Source organism: Ambystoma mexicanum, chromosome 2p (genome assembly GCF_040938575.1).
Source record: "Ambystoma mexicanum isolate Mex_15411 chromosome 2p, UKY_AmexF1_1, whole genome shotgun sequence".
NCBI classification, from domain to species: Eukaryota; Metazoa; Chordata; class Amphibia; order Caudata; family Ambystomatidae; genus Ambystoma; species Ambystoma mexicanum.
This window is the reverse complement of record NC_090923.1, coordinates 231,372,709-231,397,328: the sequence shown is the minus strand read 5'-3', so window position 1 is coordinate 231,397,328 and position 24,620 is coordinate 231,372,709.

Below are 24,620 nucleotides of genomic sequence, written 5' to 3'. Positions count from 1 at the left end.
TCCCACTCTTGGACATGAATGTGTGTAATTCCTTTGAATGTCAATGTGTTCTATGGGCTATGGGGTCTTTTACTCCATAGGGTCTCATATGTTTTTCTATGTGTGTTACACTGCACCCTACGTGCCGTAACACTGGGGCGTCCTAGTGGACCTCCATCATAGACTCCATACCCGGGGACTGACTACTGTCTCCCCGGGCAGGTAAAGTCACCATTGGCTTTACTAGACCTAAATGTACTAACAAAACTAGTACAAACCATCCTATTGTGGACGTACTACTAGGGGTAATTCGATAACTCCTGGGTCTGTTGTTCGAGGGGGCACTGTCCTGTCCCCCCTCGTCGAGTTTTGGCTGGTGGCAGTGGAAACTACTTGTTATATTCGACCCTGAATATAACCCTATGGGATTCTTCCCATTGTTAGAGATTGATACTGTTTCTCGTTAATCTCTAACAAACCTCCGGTCTACTTATCTTAAATAAGTCTATCGGATGGTATTTTCTGCCAGAACTCGGCTTTTTAAAATGGCGTCTGTGTTCGTCTCTGTGACTCCTAAACCAAAGGTTGAGCCCTTTGTTCCACTTTTGACAGGCCTCTGTACAGAGACCCTCCAAAGTGGTGCCATTCTGTCTGGGTTACCACAGGGGTGTGGGAGGGGGTTTAGGCACCCTGGACCGAGTTGCCTTGCCAACTCCAGTCGCACTCTGGTGTGATTGGCCCAAGTGGTGAGCCTCCCCGCTCACCACTTAGCATGTGTTGATTGACAGCTAGGCTGAATGAATGGGGGTTTTCTGCATAAAAGCAGGGCTTTTGGGACTGGATCTTCAGAAGTCGCCACAGGACCTAAGAATCCGACGAGGGTAAAGCTGAACCGACCTGCAACGACGACACCTCCGGTGGAGCCCTGCTGAACCGACTCACACTTCCCGACGACAGAGGAGATCTCCCTGCCGGAGACTCTTTTCCCCTGACTGGTGGGAACAACCAGTCCCCTTTGCTTTTTCTTCACCTCAGGACGCAGTGGTTGAATTTCCCGTGCAGAGCACCTCAGCAACCGGATAGCCACTACCCCTGTACGGCGACCAAAAGGTGGTGCCTTGTGACGGAGCACTCCGCGGCTGGTCTCTTCCCTGATGGTGCAACGATCTTCAACTTTCCTTCGACGACGAGATCCTCTCTTCTCTTGGCAAAGACCGGACGTGCACCCACCACCAGGAACAACTGCCCTCGCCGGAGCAGTCTCTCCACAATCAAGGTACTGTGTCCGTCTGGCTTCCCTTGTTGCCGGATAGAGTGAGGTGTCTTAATCCTCGCCTCTCCATAGGGTCGCCTCCAAGCTTTCTCTAGTGTGTTGTTCTGAACTGGTTCAATCTGCCGATAACAATTTGCTACAAAGACTCAAACGCATTTCCACTAAGAGACTTTTTGGGACATATCGCCTTGCCTCTCTCCGAGTGGGCCTGGCCTCTGAACTTTATGATCTATTGTGGTTCTTGCCTTCTTGCCTTGCATTTTTCCCGTGAAGTATTGAACTGTGTTGATTTTGTAACCTGCTTATTTTTCTCTCCCGTCCTAACTAATATTAGAGTGCCATCTAGGTTGAGGCATACACCTCTGTCTGCAAATAAGTGATGCTGGTAGAACCTAGACTTGTCGAAATATTGTTAGGGGGATTGATCGTTTCTTCTTCGTAGAATAATTGTAATTGAAGTGTTTGCCGTGATAGGGCCATAGTGTTTTCTATAGATGTTCCGTTATAAATAAATACCTTAATATCTTTACACTGAAGCCTTGTTGCGTGTTTGCTTGTCTCACTGTGAAGAATTGCCCTATTTTGTATACTCCACATATTGCTTAACTCTTCTTGAGGGAAGTCTGACTGCTCAGCCACAGATACCAAGTGAATCTATGTGGTGCAGACTGCTACCAAGTGGGTTTACTGCCAAACACCTGTAGTCCTAAATCTTTTGCAGTGGTCCCAGAGGGAACTGCACAGGTTTCCGCCTAACACTGGTGTACAGCGGTGGGATTTGTATCGAGTATACAGTTTAGAGTGCTTTTCGACACTTTAGGATAACTAACCACAAAGCGTAGCACTAAAAAGCAACTTTCAAAAACATGTCTACGATGGAAACTTACAGTCAAGAATCCTTGTCAGGTGAGAATACTGAGAGTTTGCGAGCTCTCTGTAGGCAAGAGAATCTTTCTGTAAGAGGCAAGAAGTTAGAACTAATAGAGAGATTGCTGGCGAACCAAAGTCTGGGTACTGGTTCAGAGGAACTAATTTCTCCAGCAAATGTAGATAACAGTGATGGTGTTGATCTAAATCGTAATTCTGATGATAGCGATGAAGAGGCTGACGAGGACGGAGAGGCTAACGAAACTGTCTCCCCTGCTCCTCTACCTGCCTTACCAGCTGTACCTACGGGGCCTATACCAGGTCCCACAAGTAACCCTGCTTATTTTGAACTTGAAAAAATGAAGCTCGAATTAGAATACAAACGGTTCTTGGCTCAATCTGAACGAAACCAAGAGCTCGAGTTCAGACGGATGAATGCCCAGGCTGAGCAGAAGCAAGTTGAGTTAAGACTCAGGGAAATCGAACTTAATCACGAGTTAGAAATGAAAAAGTTGTCTATGGAAAATGCTTCTCTCTCCTCTGGTTCCTCTAGGAGCTCCAGTCCCAAAAGACCCCGGATGCCGAAGGAATTAGTGGGTATGTATGAACCGAGATTGGATGTGTTGGATTGGTTAAAACTGTTTGAGTACAATCATGGGCTCCAGGACATCACCGGGAATGATTTACTCCCCTGGTTGTTCTCTAGGCTCCCTCCGGTTGCGACTGATGTGGTAATGGAGTTGGGGGAGGCGGATAAGACGGATTACGAAAGTGTGAAACTAGCTTTGATAGCTAGATTCGTGAAGACCCCTTCCCAGTATCTTAAGAGGTTTAGATCCGTCAAAAAGCATGATGGTACCCCTTGGGCTACCTGGGTGAGTGAAGGGTTGAAAAACTTAGAGGGATAGATTAAGGGTTAAAAAGTGAACACTTATGAGGGTATGAAGAAACTTTTTATGTTGGAGTCGATTTATGATGCCTGTTCTCCCGAGCTCAGACAGCACTTGGCTGATACGAAGGAATTGGATTCCTGGACGCTAGCTAAGGCTGCTGACTTATGGGTTGCCAACAGGGCTACTCATAAGGATTCTGGGGCAACTCAGAAAAAGGATGAGGGAAAACAGCCTAAAAAAGACTCAAAAGAGAATTTGAATAACTCAAATTCCAAAGAGGGCCCCAAACAAAACCAGAAGGGTAAGCCACCTGGAAAACCACAGCAGAATAGTGTGTCTTCTGGTGCCAAACCGGAAGGAGGTCAGAACAAGCCGCCATTCCAGAAAGCATTCAGTAAATGCTTTGTTTATGGCTCGACTGACCACGTGAAAGGAGATCCCAGATGTAAGGGTAAACCTTCAGGGGTCCAGCTTGTCTCCTTAGCCTTCGCTCCAGAGGAGGAAGTCCAAATGGCAAGTAGAAACTTTCTACTGCTAGCTGACGAACCCATTGGAGTCTCAGCCAGCGTTTCTTTAGTATCTCTGGGGTTGTGGGAACAACAGAATTTAGATGTCTATAATTCTATCCCCGATAATACTAAAGAGTATTATAAGGACAGTGTCCAGGTGAATGGTCAGGAGACTCCTGCCATTAGGGACACTGGGGCCAGCATAACTGTGGTGGATAAATCGTTTTGTCAGGCCGAGGATGTTGCTAAGGCACCCAAATGCCTCACCAAGTTAGCTGGAGGGCCTGTGCAGATGCTTCCCCAATTACCAGTTCTCATCCAGTGTAACGACATGACTGTGAAGATACCTGTCAGCATACAGAGTGAGGTACCAGGACGCGTACTGTTGGGTAACGATTTGAAAACTCTCGGGGTTGTATCGCATACTCCCAGACCTCCTAGTAAACGGTTACAGGAGCTAACCAGACCCGCAAGACAGAGGACCATGCGCGGCACTCTCCAGGAGATGATGAAGAAAGAAATCACTCCTGCTCCACTGGAAATGTCGGCCGCTGTCTCCAAGAAATCAGAAGCGAAAGGGAAACCTAAGACTTCTATCCCGAAACCAGCAGCCAGCATTCCAGTGCAGCCAACACAGACTTCCCCGCGGTTGTCCAAAGTTACACCCGTAAATCCACCTCCAGCCGAGGCTGAGAGGGAGGTACAACCCTGTGTGGTAGAATTAGACTCTGAGGAAGAGCTAATGGAAGGCCAAGAACTCATTGGAGATCTGGATCCTGTTGACCATCCTGAGCTGCAGTCTTTACTGGCAGAAGGTGGACCCAGCAGGGCAGACTTCAGTAAGGGACAGAGAGAATGTCCAACTCTGGAAGGTCTTCGCCACCAGGCAGAAGCTCAGGCTGAAGAGCAAGAGCCTGGGAAATACAGGTTGCACTGGGAAGATGGCCTCTTCTACAGTGAACCGACCGAGTCTGCACCTGGAGACTACAAACAACTTGTAGTACCCCAAGAGAACAGACCACAGTTCTTGCAGTTAGCCCACGAGATTCCTTTGGCTGGTCACTTGAGTTTCAAGAAGACTAAGGAAAGGCTCTCTCTCTACTTCTATTGGCCAAAGATGGGGGCCGAAGTAGAAAAACACTGCAGGAGCTGCCACACCTGCCAGACCTCTGGTAAGGTTGGCTCCAAGAAAGTGGCACCTTTAGTGCCTCTCCCAGTTGTGGGAGTCCCGTTAGAGAGAGTAGGGATTGATATCGTTGGTGCCCTTGATCCTCCAACCTCCTCAGGCAACAGGTTTATACTTGTTGTAGTAGACCATGCTACTAGGTATCCTGAGGCAATTCCTATGAGGACTGTTACAGCTCCGGCTGTGGCTAAGGCCCTCCTTGGTATTTTTACTAGGGTCGGGTTTCCTAAGGAAGTAATCTGTGACAGGGGGTCAAACTTTATGTCCCACTACATGAAAGCCATGTGGAAAACCTGCAGAGTTACTTACAAGTTCTCAACAGCTTACCACCCACAAACCAATGGGTTGGTAAAATGGTTCAACCGAACCATGAAGAGCATGATAGGTGCTTTAGAAGAACCCCTTAAGCGTAAGTGGGACCTTCTACTGCCATGCCTTCTCTTTGCTTATAGAGAAGTCCCTCAGGAGGGAGTAGGTTACTCTCCCTTCGAGCTTCTCTATGGTCATCCCGTCAGAGGTCCATTGGCCCTGATTAAGGAGGGGTTGGAGAGTGCTCCTTCCCCCAAGCCAGTCAGAGTGACTGACTACGTGATAGGTCTCCAGAGGAGAATGTCGCACATGATGACGGAAGCAAGCGATAACTTGAAAGCTGGACAAGCATTGGTCAAGCACTGGCACGATCAAAAGGCTAACATGGTTGAGTTTGCTCAAGACCAGCTCGTTCTCGTTATGATCCCAACAAGGCAGAGGGCCTTGTAAGATAAGTGGATGGGACCCTTCAGAGTTGTGGGTAAACTCGGAAAGGTCAACTATCTGGTGGACTTGGGCAATCCCAAGGAGGCTCCGACAGTCTTTCACACCAACCGACTCAAAGTGTATGTCTCAAGACCCGATGTAGGAACGTTGCTTCTAGCATCATCCGAGGAAGAAGAAGAGAGTGAAGCTCTTCCGGATCTCCTCAGAGGCTTACCTTTAGACGAAAAAATTGAAGGAGTAAATCTCTCCTCCAATCTGACACCCGAGCAACAAGAAGAGTGCAAATCCATGTTAAATCAGTTTGCCTCTCTGTTCTCGCTTTCACCAGGCTTCACCCTTTGGGGCCAGCAAGACATACTCACTGGTGACTGTCTGCCAGTCAAAATCAGAGGATACAGAATGTCAGCGAACGTACAAACCCACATCAAAGGTGAGGTCAGCAAGATGCTCGGTCTCGGGGTAATAGAGCCCTCTTCTAGTCCATGGTCTAGCCCAGTTGTGTTAGTGCCAAAGGCCGGATCTAAAGAGCTTAGATTCTGCGTGGATCATAGAGCTCTTAATGCAGTCACCAAGACTGATGCCCACCCTTTGCCAAGAACAGATGAGTTGGTGGATAAACTTGGCGCCGCCAAGTTCCTCAGCACATTTGACTTGACGTCAGGCTATTGGCAAATAGCCCTGACAGACCATGCCGAGGAGAAAACTGTATTTTCTACCCCCATTGGCTTATACCAGTTTAAGGTAATGCCTTTCGGATTGAAGAATGCACCTTCTACGTTTCAACAGATGGTAAACCAGGTTCTGAATGGGATGGAGGACTTCTGCATGGCATACTTGGATGACATTGCAGTGTTCAGCAATTCCTGGGAAGAACATGTAACCCACTAGAGAGATGTTTTGCAGGCTCTTGGACGAGCCAATCTGACCATAAAGGCGAGTAAATGCCAAATTGGACAGAGTAAGGTAGTTTATCTTGGACATGAGGTAGGAGGTGGAGAAATAAGGCCTTTGCTCAGTAAGATTGAAGCTGTGCAAAATTGGACAACACCTACTACTCAAACCCAAGTGAGAGCCTTCCTAGGCCTCACTGGGTACTACAGGAATTTCATAGAGAACTATGGGACCATAGCTTTGCCACTGAATGTCATCTCCTCGCCCAAATTTCCTAAAAAGGTTAAATGGAACGAGGAGTGCAATCAGGCTTTTGAAAACCTGAAAAAGGCTCTTTGCCAAGCCCCAGTACTCAGAGCTCCTGATTACCGCCAACACTTCATTGTGCAGACAGATGCTTCAAATGTAGGGATAGGTGCCGTACTCAGTCAACTGGATGGGAAAGGTAGGGAGCACCCCGTTTGCTTCATCAGCCGCAAGCTGAAGGATCCTGAAACAAGGTGGGCAACAAAAGAAAGAGAGTGCTTTGCTATCGTGTGGGCTCTGAAGAAGTTTAGGCCGTACTTGTATGGTTCTACTTTTGTCATTCAGACTGACCACCAACCCTTGAGATGGTTAATGCAAATGAAAGGGGAAAACCCAAAACTATTGAGATGGTCGATCTGCCTGCAAGGGTTTGATTTCACCATTGAGCACAGGTCAGGGTGTCACCACCAAAATGCTGATGGTCTCTCTAGGATGTATGTCATCGACTAGAGGTATGAGATTCATCCAGGAGTGGATTAAATCCTCCTGTCCCTTAGTCTAGGGGGGGCGAGTGTTAGGGAGAATTCTCTGTTTAGGCTGAATTTCCTAACCTAGTGAGTCCCCCAGCAGCTTTGCTGGATTTTTGGAGTTTGTTTTTTTCCATCCTGCCAAGAGTGAGACTCTTTTTCTCCCACTCTTGGACATGAATGTGTGTGTAATTCCTTTGAATGTCAATGTGTTCTATGGGCTATGGGGTCTTTTACACCATAGGGTCTCATATGTTTTTCTATGTGTGTTACACTGCACCCTACGTGCCGTAACACTGGGGCATCCTAGCGGACCACCATCATAGACTCCATACCCGGGGACTGACTACTGTCTCCCCGGGCATGTAAAGTCACCATTGGCTTTACTAGACCTAAATTTACTAACAGAACTAGTACAAACCATCCTATTGTGGACGTACTATTAGGGGTAATTCGATTACTCCTGGGTATGTTTTTCGAGGGGGCACTGTCCCGTCCCCATCGTCGAGTTTTGGCTGGTGGCAGTGGAAACTACTTGTTATATTCGACCCTGAATATAACCCTATGGGATTCTTCCCATTGTTAGAGATTGATAATGTTTCTCGTTAATCTCTAACATACCTCCGGTCTACTTATCTTAAATAAGTCTATCGGATGGTATTTTCTGCCAGAACTCGGCTTTTTAAAATGGCGTCTGTGTTCGTCTCAGTGACTCCTAAACCAAAGGTTGAGCCCTTTGTTCCACTTTTGGCGGGCCTCTGTACAGAGACCCTCCAAAGTGGTGCCATTCTGTCTGGGTTACCACAGGGGTGTGGGAGGGGGTTTAGGCAGCCTGGACCGAGTTGCCTTGCCAACTCCAGTCGCACTCTGGTGTGATTGGCCCAAGTGGTGAGCCTCCCCGCTCACCACTTAGCATGTGTTGATTGACAGCTAGGCTGAATGAATGGGGGTTTTCTGCATAAAAGCAGGGCTTTTGGGACTGGATCTTCAGAAGTCGCCACAGGACCTAAGAATCCGACGAGGGTAAAGCTGAGCCAACCTGCAACGACGACACCTCCGGTGGAGCCCTTCTGAACCGACTCACACTTCCCGACGAGAGAGGAGATCTCCCTGCCGGAGAGTCTTTTCCCCTGACTGGTGGGAACAACCAGTCCCCTTTGCTTTTTCTTCGCCTCAGGACGCAGTGGTCGAATTGCCCGTGCAGAGCACCTCGGCAACCGGATAGCCACTACCCCTGTACGGCGACCAAAAGGTGGTGCCTTATGACGGAGCACTCCGCGGCTGGTCTCTTCCCTGGTTGTGCAACGATCTTCAACTTTCCTTCGACGACGAGATCCTCTCTTCTCTTGGCAAAGACCGGACGTGCACCCACCACCAGGAAAAACTGCCCCCGCCGGAGCTGACTCTCCACAATCAAGGGACTGTGTCCGCCTTGCTTCCCTTGTTGCCGGATAGAGTGAGGTGTCTTAATCCTCGCCTCTCCATAGGGTCGCCTCCAAGCTTTCTCTAGCGTGTTGTTCTGAACTGGTTCAATCTGCCGATAACAATTTGCTACAAAGACTCGAACGCATTTCCACTAAGAGACTTTTTGTGACATATCGCCTTGCCTCTCTCCGAGTGGGCCTGGCCTCTGAACTTTATGATCTATTGTGGTTCTTGCCTTCTTGCCTTGCATTTTTCCCGTGAAGTATTGAACTGTGTTGATTTCGTAACCTACTTATTTTTCTCTCCCATCCTAACTAATATTAGAGTGCCATCTAGGTTGAGGCATACACCTCTGTCTGCAAATAAGTGATGCTGGTAGAACCTAGGCTTGTCGAAATATTGTTAGGGGGATTGGTCGTTTCTTCTTCGTAGAGTAATTGTAATTGAAGTGTTTGCCGTTATAGTGCCATAGTGTTTTCTATAGATGTTCCGTTATAAATAAATACCTTAATATCTTTACACTAAAGCCTCGTTGCGTGTTTGCTTGTCTCACTGTGAAGAATTGCCCTATTTTGTATACTCCACATACTGCTTAACTCTTCTTAAGGGAAGTCTGACTGCTCAGCCACAGCTACCAAGTGAATCTGTGTGGTGCAGACTGCTACCAAGTGGGTTTACTGCCAAACACCTGTAGTCCTAAATCTTTTGCAGTGTTCCCAGAGGGAACTGCACAGGTTTCCGCCTAACACTGGTGTACAGCGGTGGGATTTGTATCGAGTATACAGTTTAGAGTGCTTTTCGACACTTTAGGACAACTAACCACAAAGCGTAGCACTAAAAAGCAACTTTCAAAAACATGTCTACGATGGAAACTTACAGTCAAGAATCCTTGTCAGGTGAAAATACTGAGAGTTTGCGAGCTCTCTGTAGGCAAGAGAATCTTTCTGTAAGAGGCAAGAAGTTAGAACTAATAGAGAGATTGCTGGCGAACCAAAGTCTGGGTACTGGTTCAGAGGAACCAATTTCTCCAGCAAATGTAGATAACAGTGATGGTGTTGATCTAAATCGTAATTCTGATGATAGCGATGAAGAGGCTGACGAGGACGGAGAGGCTAACAAAACTGTTTCCCCTGCTCCTCTACCTGCCTTACCAGCTGTACCTACGGGGCCCATACCAGGTCCCACAAGTAACCCTGCTTATTTTGAACTTGAAAAAATGAAGCTCGAATTAGAATACAAACGGTTCTTGGCTCAATCTGAACTACACCAAGAGCTCGTGTTCAGACGGATGAATGCCCAGGCTGAGCAGAAACAAGCTGAGTTAAGACTCAGGGAAATAGAACTTAATCACGAGTTAGAAATGAAAAAGTTGTCTATGAAAATGCTTCTCTCTCCTCTGGTTCCTCTAGGAGCTCCAGTCCCAAAAGACCCCGGATGCCGAAGGAATTAGTGGGTATGTATGAACCGAGATTGGATGTGTTGGATTGGTTAAAACTGTTTGAGTACAATCATGGGCTCCAGGACATCACCGGGAAAGATTTACTTCCCTGGTTGTTCTCTAGGCTCCCTCCGGTTTCGACTGATGTGGTAATGGAGTTGGGGGAGGCGGATAAGACGGATTACGAAAGTGTGAAACTAGCTTTGATAGCTAGATTCGGGAAGACCCCTTCCCAGTATCTTAAGAGGTTTAGAACCCTCAAAAAGCATGATGGTACCCCTTGGGCTACCTGGGTGAGTGAAGGGTTGAAAAACTTAGAGGGATAGATTAAGGGTTAAAAAGTGAACACTTATGAGGGTATGAAGAAACTTTTTATGTTGGAGTCGATTTATGATGCCTGTTCTCCCGAGCTCAGACAGCACTTGGCTGATACGAAGGAATTGGATTCCTGGACGCTAGCTAAGGCTGCTGACTTATGGGTTGCCAACAGGGCTACTCATAAGGATTCTGGGGCAACTCAGAAAAAGGATGAGGGAAAACAGCCTAAAAAAGACTCAAAAGAGAATTTGAATAACTCAAATTCCAAAGAGGGCCCCAAACAAAACCAGAAGGGTAAGCCACCTGGAAAACCACAGCAGAATAGTGTGTCTTCTGGTGCCAAACCGGAAGGAGGTCAGAACAAGCCGCCATTCCAGAAAGCATTCAGTAAATGCTTTGTTTATGGCTCGACTGACCACGTGAAAGGAGATCCCAGATGTAAGGGTAAACCTTCAGGGGTCCAGCTTGTCTCCTTAGCCTTCGCTCCAGAGGAGGAAGTCCAAATGGCAAGTAGAAACTTTCTACTGCTAGCTGACGAACCCATTGGAGTCTCAGCCAGCGTTTCTTTAGTATCTCTGGGGTTGTGGGAACAACAGAATTTAGATGTCTATAATTCTATCCCCGATAATACTAAAGAGTATTATAAGGACAGTGTCCAGGTGAATGGTCAGGAGACTCCTGCCATTAGGGACACTGGGGCCAGCATAACTGTGGTGGATAAATCGTTTTGTCAGGCCGAGGATGTTGCTAAGGCACCCAAATGCCTCACCAAGTTAGCTGGAGGGCCTGTGCAGATGCTTCCCCAATTACCAGTTCTCATCCAGTGTAACGACATGACTGTGAAGATACCTGTCAGCATACAGAGTGAGGTACCAGGACGCGTACTGTTGGGTAACGATTTGAAAACTCTCGGGGTTGTATCGCATACTCCCAGACCTCCTAGTAAACGGTTACAGGAGCTAACCAGACCCGCAAGACAGAGGACCATGCGCGGCACTCTCCAGGAGATGATGAAGAAAGAAATCACTCCTGCTCCACTGGAAATGTCGGCCGCTGTCTCCAAGAAATCAGAAGCGAAAGGGAAACCTAAGACTTCTATCCCGAAACCAGCAGCCAGCATTCCAGTGCAGCCAACACAGACTTCCCCGCGGTTGTCCAAAGTTACACCCGTAAATCCACCTCCAGCCGAGGCTGAGAGGGAGGTACAACCCTGTGTGGTAGAATTAGACTCTGAGGAAGAGCTAATGGAAGGCCAAGAACTCATTGGAGATCTGGATCCTGTTGACCATCCTGAGCTGCAGTCTTTACTGGCAGAAGGTGGACCCAGCAGGGCAGACTTCAGTAAGGGACAGAGAGAATGTCCAACTCTGGAAGGTCTTCGCCACCAGGCAGAAGCTCAGGCTGAAGAGCAAGAGCCTGGGAAATACAGGTTGCACTGGGAAGATGGCCTCTTCTACAGTGAACCGACCGAGTCTGCACCTGGAGACTACAAACAACTTGTAGTACCCCAAGAGAACAGACCACAGTTCTTGCAGTTAGCCCACGAGATTCCTTTGGCTGGTCACTTGAGTTTCAAGAAGACTAAGGAAAGGCTCTCTCTCTACTTCTATTGGCCAAAGATGGGGGCCGAAGTAGAAAAACACTGCAGGAGCTGCCACACCTGCCAGACCTCTGGTAAGGTTGGCTCCAAGAAAGTGGCACCTTTAGTGCCTCTCCCAGTTGTGGGAGTCCCGTTAGAGAGAGTAGGGATTGATATCGTTGGTGCCCTTGATCCTCCAACCTCCTCAGGCAACAGGTTTATACTTGTTGTAGTAGACCATGCTACTAGGTATCCTGAGGCAATTCCTATGAGGACTGTTACAGCTCCGGCTGTGGCTAAGGCCCTCCTTGGTATTTTTACTAGGGTCGGGTTTCCTAAGGAAGTAATCTGTGACAGGGGGTCAAACTTTATGTCCCACTACATGAAAGCCATGTGGAAAACCTGCAGAGTTACTTACAAGTTCTCAACAGCTTACCACCCACAAACCAATGGGTTGGTAAAATGGTTCAACCGAACCATGAAGAGCATGATAGGTGCTTTAGAAGAACCCCTTAAGCGTAAGTGGGACCTTCTACTGCCATGCCTTCTCTTTGCTTATAGAGAAGTCCCTCAGGAGGGAGTAGGTTACTCTCCCTTCGAGCTTCTCTATGGTCATCCCGTCAGAGGTCCATTGGCCCTGATTAAGGAGGGGTTGGAGAGTGCTCCTTCCCCCAAGCCAGTCAGAGTGACTGACTACGTGATAGGTCTCCAGAGGAGAATGTCGCACATGATGACGGAAGCAAGCGATAACTTGAAAGCTGGACAAGCATTGGTCAAGCACTGGCACGATCAAAAGGCTAACATGGTTGAGTTTGCTCAAGACCAGCTCGTTCTCGTTATGATCCCAACAAGGCAGAGGGCCTTGTAAGATAAGTGGATGGGACCCTTCAGAGTTGTGGGTAAACTCGGAAAGGTCAACTATCTGGTGGACTTGGGCAATCCCAAGGAGGCTCCGACAGTCTTTCACACCAACCGACTCAAAGTGTATGTCTCAAGACCCGATGTAGGAACGTTGCTTCTAGCATCATCCGAGGAAGAAGAAGAGAGTGAAGCTCTTCCGGATCTCCTCAGAGGCTTACCTTTAGACGAAAAAATTGAAGGAGTAAATCTCTCCTCCAATCTGACACCCGAGCAACAAGAAGAGTGCAAATCCATGTTAAATCAGTTTGCCTCTCTGTTCTCGCTTTCACCAGGCTTCACCCTTTGGGGCCAGCAAGACATACTCACTGGTGACTGTCTGCCAGTCAAAATCAGAGGATACAGAATGTCAGCGAACGTACAAACCCACATCAAAGGTGAGGTCAGCAAGATGCTCGGTCTCGGGGTAATAGAGCCCTCTTCTAGTCCATGGTCTAGCCCAGTTGTGTTAGTGCCAAAGGCCGGATCTAAAGAGCTTAGATTCTGCGTGGATCATAGAGCTCTTAATGCAGTCACCAAGACTGATGCCCACCCTTTGCCAAGAACAGATGAGTTGGTGGATAAACTTGGCGCCGCCAAGTTCCTCAGCACATTTGACTTGACGTCAGGCTATTGGCAAATAGCCCTGACAGACCATGCCGAGGAGAAAACTGTATTTTCTACCCCCATTGGCTTATACCAGTTTAAGGTAATGCCTTTCGGATTGAAGAATGCACCTTCTACGTTTCAACAGATGGTAAACCAGGTTCTGAATGGGATGGAGGACTTCTGCATGGCATACTTGGATGACATTGCAGTGTTCAGCAATTCCTGGGAAGAACATGTAACCCACTAGAGAGATGTTTTGCAGGCTCTTGGACGAGCCAATCTGACCATAAAGGCGAGTAAATGCCAAATTGGACAGAGTAAGGTAGTTTATCTTGGACATGAGGTAGGAGGTGGAGAAATAAGGCCTTTGCTCAGTAAGATTGAAGCTGTGCAAAATTGGACAACACCTACTACTCAAACCCAAGTGAGAGCCTTCCTAGGCCTCACTGGGTACTACAGGAATTTCATAGAGAACTATGGGACCATAGCTTTGCCACTGAATGTCATCTCCTCGCCCAAATTTCCTAAAAAGGTTAAATGGAACGAGGAGTGCAATCAGGCTTTTGAAAACCTGAAAAAGGCTCTTTGCCAAGCCCCAGTACTCAGAGCTCCTGATTACCGCCAACACTTCATTGTGCAGACAGATGCTTCAAATGTAGGGATAGGTGCCGTACTCAGTCAACTGGATGGGAAAGGTAGGGAGCACCCCGTTTGCTTCATCAGCCGCAAGCTGAAGGATCCTGAAACAAGGTGGGCAACAAAAGAAAGAGAGTGCTTTGCTATCGTGTGGGCTCTGAAGAAGTTTAGGCCGTACTTGTATGGTTCTACTTTTGTCATTCAGACTGACCACCAACCCTTGAGATGGTTAATGCAAATGAAAGGGGAAAACCCAAAACTATTGAGATGGTCGATCTGCCTGCAAGGGTTTGATTTCACCATTGAGCACAGGTCAGGGTGTCACCACCAAAATGCTGATGGTCTCTCTAGGATGTATGTCATCGACTAGAGGTATGAGATTCATCCAGGAGTGGATTAAATCCTCCTGTCCCTTAGTCTAGGGGGGGCGAGTGTTAGGGAGAATTCTCTGTTTAGGCTGAATTTCCTAACCTAGTGAGTCCCCCAGCAGCTTTGCTGGATTTTTGGAGTTTGTTTTTTTCCATCCTGCCAAGAGTGAGACTCTTTTTCTCCCACTCTTGGACATGAATGTGTGTGTAATTCCTTTGAATGTCAATGTGTTCTATGGGCTATGGGGTCTTTTACACCATAGGGTCTCATATGTTTTTCTATGTGTGTTACACTGCACCCTACGTGCCGTAACACTGGGGCATCCTAGCGGACCACCATCATAGACTCCATACCCGGGGACTGACTACTGTCTCCCCGGGCATGTAAAGTCACCATTGGCTTTACTAGACCTAAATTTACTAACAGAACTAGTACAAACCATCCTATTGTGGACGTACTATTAGGGGTAATTCGATTACTCCTGGGTATGTTTTTCGAGGGGGCACTGTCCCGTCCCCATCGTCGAGTTTTGGCTGGTGGCAGTGGAAACTACTTGTTATATTCGACCCTGAATATAACCCTATGGGATTCTTCCCATTGTTAGAGATTGATAATGTTTCTCGTTAATCTCTAACATACCTCCGGTCTACTTATCTTAAATAAGTCTATCGGATGGTATTTTCTGCCAGAACTCGGCTTTTTAAAATGGCGTCTGTGTTCGTCTCAGTGACTCCTAAACCAAAGGTTGAGCCCTTTGTTCCACTTTTGGCGGGCCTCTGTACAGAGACCCTCCAAAGTGGTGCCATTCTGTCTGGGTTACCACAGGGGTGTGGGAGGGGGTTTAGGCAGCCTGGACCGAGTTGCCTTGCCAACTCCAGTCGCACTCTGGTGTGATTGGCCCAAGTGGTGAGCCTCCCCGCTCACCACTTAGCATGTGTTGATTGACAGCTAGGCTGAATGAATGGGGGTTTTCTGCATAAAAGCAGGGCTTTTGGGACTGGATCTTCAGAAGTCGCCACAGGACCTAAGAATCCGACGAGGGTAAAGCTGAGCCAACCTGCAACGACGACACCTCCGGTGGAGCCCTTCTGAACCGACTCACACTTCCCGACGAGAGAGGAGATCTCCCTGCCGGAGAGTCTTTTCCCCTGACTGGTGGGAACAACCAGTCCCCTTTGCTTTTTCTTCGCCTCAGGACGCAGTGGTCGAATTGCCCGTGCAGAGCACCTCGGCAACCGGATAGCCACTACCCCTGTACGGCGACCAAAAGGTGGTGCCTTATGACGGAGCACTCCGCGGCTGGTCTCTTCCCTGGTTGTGCAACGATCTTCAACTTTCCTTCGACGACGAGATCCTCTCTTCTCTTGGCAAAGACCGGACGTGCACCCACCACCAGGAAAAACTGCCCCCGCCGGAGCTGACTCTCCACAATCAAGGGACTGTGTCCGCCTTGCTTCCCTTGTTGCCGGATAGAGTGAGGTGTCTTAATCCTCGCCTCTCCATAGGGTCGCCTCCAAGCTTTCTCTAGCGTGTTGTTCTGAACTGGTTCAATCTGCCGATAACAATTTGCTACAAAGACTCGAACGCATTTCCACTAAGAGACTTTTTGTGACATATCGCCTTGCCTCTCTCCGAGTGGGCCTGGCCTCTGAACTTTATGATCTATTGTGGTTCTTGCCTTCTTGCCTTGCATTTTTCCCGTGAAGTATTGAACTGTGTTGATTTCGTAACCTACTTATTTTTCTCTCCCATCCTAACTAATATTAGAGTGCCATCTAGGTTGAGGCATACACCTCTGTCTGCAAATAAGTGATGCTGGTAGAACCTAGGCTTGTCGAAATATTGTTAGGGGGATTGGTCGTTTCTTCTTCGTAGAGTAATTGTAATTGAAGTGTTTGCCGTTATAGTGCCATAGTGTTTTCTATAGATGTTCCGTTATAAATAAATACCTTAATATCTTTACACTAAAGCCTCGTTGCGTGTTTGCTTGTCTCACTGTGAAGAATTGCCCTATTTTGTATACTCCACATACTGCTTAACTCTTCTTAAGGGAAGTCTGACTGCTCAGCCACAGCTACCAAGTGAATCTGTGTGGTGCAGACTGCTACCAAGTGGGTTTACTGCCAAACACCTGTAGTCCTAAATCTTTTGCAGTGTTCCCAGAGGGAACTGCACAGGTTTCAGCCTAACACTGGTGTACAGCGGTGGGATTTGTATCGAGTATACAGTTTAGAGTGCTTTTCGACACTTTAGGACAACTAACCACAAAGCGTAGCACTAAAAAGCAACTTTCAAAAACATGTCTACGATGGAAACTTACAGTCAAGAATCCTTGTCAGGTGAAAATACTGAGAGTTTGCGAGCTCTCTGTAGGCAAGAGAATCTTTCTGTAAGAGGCAAGAAGTTAGAACTAATAGAGAGATTGCTGGCGAACCAAAGTCTGGGTACTGGTTCAGAGGAACCAATTTCTCCAGCAAATGTAGATAACAGTGATGGTGTTGATCTAAATCGTAATTCTGATGATAGCGATGAAGAGGCTGACGAGGACGGAGAGGCTAACAAAACTGTTTCCCCTGCTCCTCTACCTGCCTTACCAGCTGTACCTACGGGGCCCATACCAGGTCCCACAAGTAACCCTGCTTATTTTGAACTTGAAAAAATGAAGCTCGAATTAGAATACAAACGGTTCTTGGCTCAATCTGAACTACACCAAGAGCTCGTGTTCAGACGGATGAATGCCCAGGCTGAGCAGAAACAAGCTGAGTTAAGACTCAGGGAAATAGAACTTAATCACGAGTTAGAAATGAAAAAGTTGTCTATGAAAATGCTTCTCTCTCCTCTGGTTCCTCTAGGAGCTCCAGTCCCAAAAGACCCCGGATGCCGAAGGAATTAGTGGGTATGTATGAACCGAGATTGGATGTGTTGGATTGGTTAAAACTGTTTGAGTACAATCATGGGCTCCAGGACATCACCGGGAAAGATTTACTTCCCTGGTTGTTCTCTAGGCTCCCTCCGGTTTCGACTGATGTGGTAATGGAGTTGGGGGAGGCGGATAAGACGGATTACGAAAGTGTGAAACTAGCTTTGATAGCTAGATTCGGGAAGACCCCTTCCCAGTATCTTAAGAGGTTTAGAACCCTCAAAAAGCATGATGGTACCCCTTGGGCTACCTGGGTGAGTGAAGGGTTGAAAAACTTAGAGGGATGGATTAAGGGTTACAAAGTGAACACTTATGACGGTATGAAGAATCTTTTTATGTTGGAGTCCATTTATGATGCCTGTTCTCCTGAGCTCAGACAGCACTTGGCTGATTCGAAGGAATTGGATTCCCGGACGCTAGCTAAGGCTGCTGACTTATGGGTTGCCAACAGGGCTACTCATAAGGATTCTGGGGCAACTCAGAAAAAGGATGAGGGAAAACACCCTAAAAAAGACTCAAAAGAGAATTCGAATAACTCAAATTCCAAAGAGGGCCCCAAACAAAACCAGAAGGGTAAGCCACCTGGAAACCCACAGCACAATAGTGTGTCTTCTGGTGCCAAACCGGAAGGAGGTCAGAACAAGCCGCCATTCCAGAAAGCATTCGGTAAATGCTTTGTTTATGGCTCGACTGACCACGTGAAAGGAGATCCCAGATGTAAGGGTAAACCTTCAGGGGTCCAGCTTGTCTCCTTAGCCTTCGCTCCAGAGGAGGAAGTCCAAATGGCAAGTAGAAACTTTCTACTGCTAGCTGACGAACCCATTGGAGTCTCAGCCAGCGTTTCTTTAGTATCTCTGGGGTTGTGGGAACAACAGAATTTAGATGTCTATAATTCTATCCCCGATAATACTAAAGAGTATTATAAGGACAGTGTCCAGGTGAATGGTCAGGAGACTCCTGCCATTAGGGACACTGGGGCAAGCATAACTGTGGTGGATAAATCGTTTTTTCAGGCCGAGGATGTTGCTAAGGCACCCAAACGCCTCACCAAGTTAGCTGGAGGGCCTGTGCAGATGCTTCCCCAATTACCAGTTCTCATCCAGTGTAAAGACATGACTGTGAAGATACCTGTCAGCATACAGATTGAGGTACCAGGACGCGTACTGTTGGGTAACGATTTGAAAACTCTCGGAGTTGTATCGCATACTCCCAGACCTCCTAGTAAACGGTTACAGGAGCTAACCAGACCCGCAAGAGAGAGGACCATGCGCGGCACTCTCCAGGAGATGATTTAGAAAGAAATCACTCCTGCTCCACTGGAAATGTCGGCCGCTGTCTCCAAGAAATCAGAAGCGAAAGGGAAACCTAAGACCTCTATGCCGAAACCAGCAGCCAGCATTCCAGTGCAGCCAACACGGACTTCCCCGCGGTTGTCCAAAGTTACACGCGTAACTCCACCTCCAGCCGAGGCTGAGAGGGAGGTACAACCCTGTCTGGTATAATTAGATGGAAGGCCAAGAACTCATTGGAGATCTGGATCCTGCTGACCATCCTGAGCTGCAGTCTTTACTGGCAGAAGGTGGACCCAGCAGGGCAGACTTCAGTAAGGGACAGAGAGAATGTCCAACTCTGGAAGGTCTTCGCCACCAGGCAGAAGCTCAGGCTGAAGGGCAAGAGCCTGGGAAATACAGGTTGCACTGGGAAGATGGCCTCCTCTACAGTGAACCGACCGAGTCTGCACCTGGAGACTACAAACGACTTGTAGTACCCCAAGAGAACAGACCACAGTTCTTGCAGTTAGCCCACGAGATTCCTTTGGCTGGTCACTTGAGTTTCAAGAAGACTAAGGAAAGGCTCTCTCTCTACTACTATTGGCCAAAGATGGGGGCCGAAGTAGAAAAACACTGCAGGAGCTGCCACACCTGCCAGACCTCTGGTAAGGTTGGCTCCAAGAATGTGGCACCTTAGTGCCTCTCCCAGTTGTGGGAGTCCCGTTTGAGAGAGTAGGGATCGATATCGTTGGTCCCCTTGATCCTCCAACCTCCTCAGGCACCAGGTTTATACTTGTTGTAGTAGACCATGCTACTAGGTATCCTGAGGCAATTCCTATGAGGACTGTTACAGCTCCGGCTGTGGCTAAGGCCCTCCTTGGTATTTTTACTAGGGTTGGGTTTCCTAAGGAAGTAATCTCTGACAGGGGGTCAAACTTTACGTCCCACTACATGAAAGCCATGTGGAAAACCTGCGAAGTTACTTACAAGTTCTCAACAGCTTACCACCCACAAACCAATGGGTTGGTAGAACGGTTCAACCGAACCATGAAGAGCATGATAGGTGCTTTAGAAGAACCCCTTAAGCGTAAGTGGGACCTTCTACTGCCATGCCCTCTCTTTGCTTATAGAGAAGTCCCTCAGGAGGGAGTAGGTTACTCTCCCTTCGAGCTTCTCTATGGTCATCCCGTCAGAGATCCATTTGCCCTGATTAAGGAGGGGTTGGAGAGTGCTCCTTCCCCAAAGCCAGTCAGAGTGACTGACTACGTAATAGGTCTCCGGAGGAGAATGTCGCACATGATGACGGAAGCAAGCGATAACTTGAAAGCTGGACAAGCATTGGTCAAGCACTGGCACGATCAAAAGGCTAACATGGTTGAGTTCGCTCAAGACCAGCTCGTTCTCGTTATGATCCCAACAAGGCAGAGGGCCTTGCAAGATAAGTGGATGGGACCCTTCAGAGTTGTGGGTAAACTCGGAGAGGTCAACTATCTGGTGGACTTGGGCAATCCCAAGGAGGCTCTGACAGTCTTTCACACCAACCGACTCAAAGCGTATGTCTCAAGACCCGATGTAGGAACGTTGCTTCTAGCATCATCCGAGGAAGAAGAAGAGAGTGAAGCTCTTCCGGATCGCCTCAGAGGCTTACCTTTAGACGAAAAAATTGAAGGAGTAAATCTCTCCTCCAATCTGACACCCGAGCAACAAGAAGAGTGCAAATCCATGTTAAATCAGTTTGCCTCTCTGTTCTCGCTTTCACCAGGCTTGACCCCTTGGGGCCAGCATGACATACTCACTGGTGACTGTCTGCCAGTCAAAAGCAGAGGATACAGAATGTCAGCAAATGTACGAACCCACATCAAAGGTGAGGTCAGCAAGATGCTCGATCTTGGGGTAATAGAGCCCTCTACTAGTCCATGGTCTAGCCCAGTTGTGTTAGTGCCAAAGGCCGGATCTAAAGAGTTTAGATTCTGCGTGGCTTATAGAGCTCTTAATGCAGTCACCAAGACTGATGCCCACCCTTTGCCAAGAACAGATGAGTTGGTGGATAAACTTGGCGCCGCCAAGTTCCTCAGCACATTTGACTTGACGTCAGGCTATTGGCAAATAGCCCTGACAGACCATGCCAAGGAGAAAACTGCATTTTCTACCCCCGTTGGCTTATACCAGTTTAAGGTAATGCCTTTCGGATTGAAGAATGCACCTGCTACGTTTCAACGGATGGTAAACCAGGTTCTGAATGGGATGGAGGACTTCTGCATGGCATACTGGGATGACATCGCAGTGTTCAGCAATTCCTGGGAAGAACAGGTAACCCACCTGAGAGATGTTTTGCAGGCTCTTGGACGAGCCAATCTGACCATAAAGGTGAGTAAATGCCAAATTGGACAGAGTAAGGTAGTCTATATTGGACATGAGGTAGGAGGTGGAGAAATAAGGCCTTTGCTCAGTAAGATTGAAGCTGTGCAAAATTGGACAACACCTACTACTCAAACCCAAGTGAGAGCCTTCCTAGGCCTCACTGGGTACTACAGGAATTTCATAGAGAACTATGGGACCATAGCTTCGCCACTGAATGTCATCTCCTCGCCCAAATTTCCTAAAAAGGTTAAATGGAACGAGGAGTGCAATCAGGCTTTTGAAAACCTGAAAAAGGCTCTTTGCCAAGCCCCAGTACTCAGAGCTCCTAATTACCGCCAACACTTCATTGTGCAGACAGATGCTTCAAATGTAGGGATAGGTGCCGTACTCAGTCAACTGGATGGGAAAGGTAGGGAGCACCCCGTTTGCTTCATCAGCCGCAAGCTGAAGGATCCTGAAACAAGGTGGGCAACAAAAGAAAGAGAGTGCTTTGCTATCGTGTGGGCTCTGAAGAAGTTTAGGCCGTACTTGTATGGTTCTACTTTTGGCATTCAGACTGACCACCAACCCTTGAGATGGTTAATGCAAATGAAAGGGGAAAACCCAAAACTATTGAGTTGGTCAATCTGCCTGCAAGGGTTTGATTTCACCATTGAGCACAGGTCAGGGTGTCACCACCAAAATGCTGATGGTCTCTCTAGGATGTATGTCATCGACTAGAGGTACGGGATTCATCCAGGAGTGGATTAAATCCTCCTGTCCCTTATTCTGGGGGGGGGGGGGGCGAGTGTTAGGGAGAATTCTCTGTTTAGGCTGAATTTCCTAACCTAGTGAGTCCCCCAGCAGCTTTGCTGGATTTCTGGAGTTTGTTTTTTTCCATCCTGCCAAGAGTGATACTCTTTTTCTCCCACTCTTGGAGATGAATGTGTGTAATTCCTTTGAATGTCAATGTGTTCTATGGGCTATGGGGTCTTTTACTCCATAGGGTCTCATATGTTTTTCTATGTGTGTTACACTGCACCCTACGTGCCGTAACACTGGGGCGTCCTAGCAGACCTGAATCATAGACTCCATACCCGGGGACTGACTACTGTCTCCCCGGGCATGTAAAGTCACCATTGGCTTTACTAGACCTAAATTTACTAACAGAACTAGTACAAACCATCCTATTGTGGACGTACTAGTAGGGGTAATTCGATTACTCCTGGGTCTGTTGTTTGAGGGGGCACTGTCCCGTCCCCCCTCGTCGAGTTTTGGCTGGTGGCAGTGGAAACTACTTGTTATATTCGATCCTGAAAATAACCCTATGGGATTCTTCCCATTGTTAGAGATTGATACTGTTTCTCGTTAATCTCTAACATACCTCCGGTCTACTTATCTTAAATAAGTCTATCGGATGGTATTTTCTGCCAGAACTCGGCTTTTTAAAATGGCGTCTGTGTTTGTCTCAGTGACTCCTAAACCCAAGGTTGAGCCCTTTGTTCCACTTTTGGCGGGCCTCTGTACAGAGACCCTCCAAAGTGGTGCCATTCTGTCTGGGTTACCACAGGGGTGTGGGGGGGGGGGTTTAGGCACCCTGGACCGAGTTGCCTTGCCAACTCCGGTCGCACTCTGGTGTGATTGGTCCAAGTGGTGAGCCTCCCCGCTCACCACTTAGCATGTGTTGATTGACAGCTAGGCTGAATGAATGGGGGTTTTCTGCATAAAAGCAGGGCTTTTGGGACTGGATCTTCAGAAGTCGCCACAGGACCTAAGAATCCGACGAGGGTAAAGCTGAGCTGACCTGCAACGGCGACACCTCCGGTGGAGCCCTGCTGAATCGACTCACCACTTCCCGACGACAGAGGAGATCTCCCTGCCGGAGAGTCTCTTCCCCTGACTGGTGGGAACAACCAGTCCCCTTTGCTTTTTCTTCGCCTCAGGACGCAGTGGTCTAATTGCCCGTGCAGAGCACCTCGGCAACCGGATAGCCACTACTCCTGTACGGCGACCAAAAGGTGGTGCCTTATGACGGAGTACTCCGCGGCTGGTCTCTTCCCTAGTAGTGCAACGATCTTCAACTTTCCTTTGACGACGAGATCCTCTCTTCTCTTGGCAAAGACCGGACGTGCACCCACCACCAGGAACAACTGCCCCCGCCGGAGCTGTCTCTCCACAATCAAGGTACTGTGTCCGCCTGGCTTCCCTTGTTGCCGGATAGAGTGAGGTGTCTTAATCCTCGCCTCTCCATAGGGTCGCCTCCAAGCTTTCTCTAGCGTGTTGTTCTGAACTGGTTCAATCTGCCGATAACAATTTGCTACAAAGACTCGAACGCATTTCCACTAAGAGACTTTTTGGGACATATCGCCTTGCTTCTCTCCGAGTTGGCCTGGCCTCTGAACTTTATGATCTATTGTGGTTCTTGCCTTCTTGCCTTGCATTTTTCCAGTGAAGTATTGAACTGTGTTGATTTCGTAACCTGCTTATTTTTCTCTCCCGTCCTAACTAATATTAGAGTGCCATCTAGGTTGAGGCATACACCTCTGTCTGCAAATAAGTGATGCTGGTAGAACCTAGACTTGTCGAAATATTGTTAGGGGGATTGATCGTTTCTTGTTCGTAGAGTAATTGTAATTGAAGTGTTTGCCGTGTTAGTGCCATAGTGTTTTCTATAGATGTTCCGTTATAAATAAATACCTTAATATCTTTACACTGAAGCCTCGTTGCATGTTTGCTTGTCTCACTGTGAAGAATTGCCCTATTCTGTATACTCCACATACTGCTTAACTCTTCTTGAGGGAAGTCTGACTGCTCAGCCACAGCTACCAAGTGAATCTGTGTGGTGCAGTCTGCTACCAAGTGGGTTTACTGCCAAACACCTGTAGTCCGAAATCTTTTGCAGTGGTCCCAGAGGGAACTGCACAGGTTTCCGCCTAACAATGATCCCAAACGAAGAAATGAAACCGATCTAATAACACTACCTAAAAAAATAACTATATACAGAAATGTGGCCAATTGTCCAAAAGGTAAAAAAAAAATGCTCAACCAAAGGAAACCTAACACTAACTATATAATTATTTACAAGGGCAGCGGGCTAGTCCGACGGCTCACTTCGGGATGTTCCGGGCCAGGGCATCATCGAACTCCTGCTCAATGTCCCGGAGGCGCTTCTCCTCCATGGCCCCGTGGGTCCGCAGGGCCGTCCACATGTTCCCCCCAAACTCCCTGCGGATTGCCTCGAGGCACTCGGCACGCCTCAGGGCCCTCCGCATGGAGTTCTCCGCCCTGACCATCGTGAGCCGTGCCTCTTCCGCCCGCTGCCACTCCGCATCTATGGCGTGGCCCAACCCTGCCACACGGAAGACACTGGGTCCTCCTGCCCTCCGGCCGATGCCTGCCCCTCCGATGTGGAAGGCCCCGAGCCATCATGGCTCCCACCACATTGCTGCTGCTGCTGCGCCTCTGCCCGTGCACTGCCTCCTGCTGCCTGCACATCCTCCGCTGGCTGGGGTGCAGTCGTTGATGTGGCCACCCCTGCTGGACGTCCAACTCCCGACTGTGGCAGGGATGCCTCCTCCACCAGCCTGGCCGCACCGTCAGAGGCAGCTCCACAGGGCACCCAGGTGACTGATGGGTGGGAAGATGGCACGGAGGACGACGGCGCATAGGAGGTTCAGTTGAGGAGGGGGTC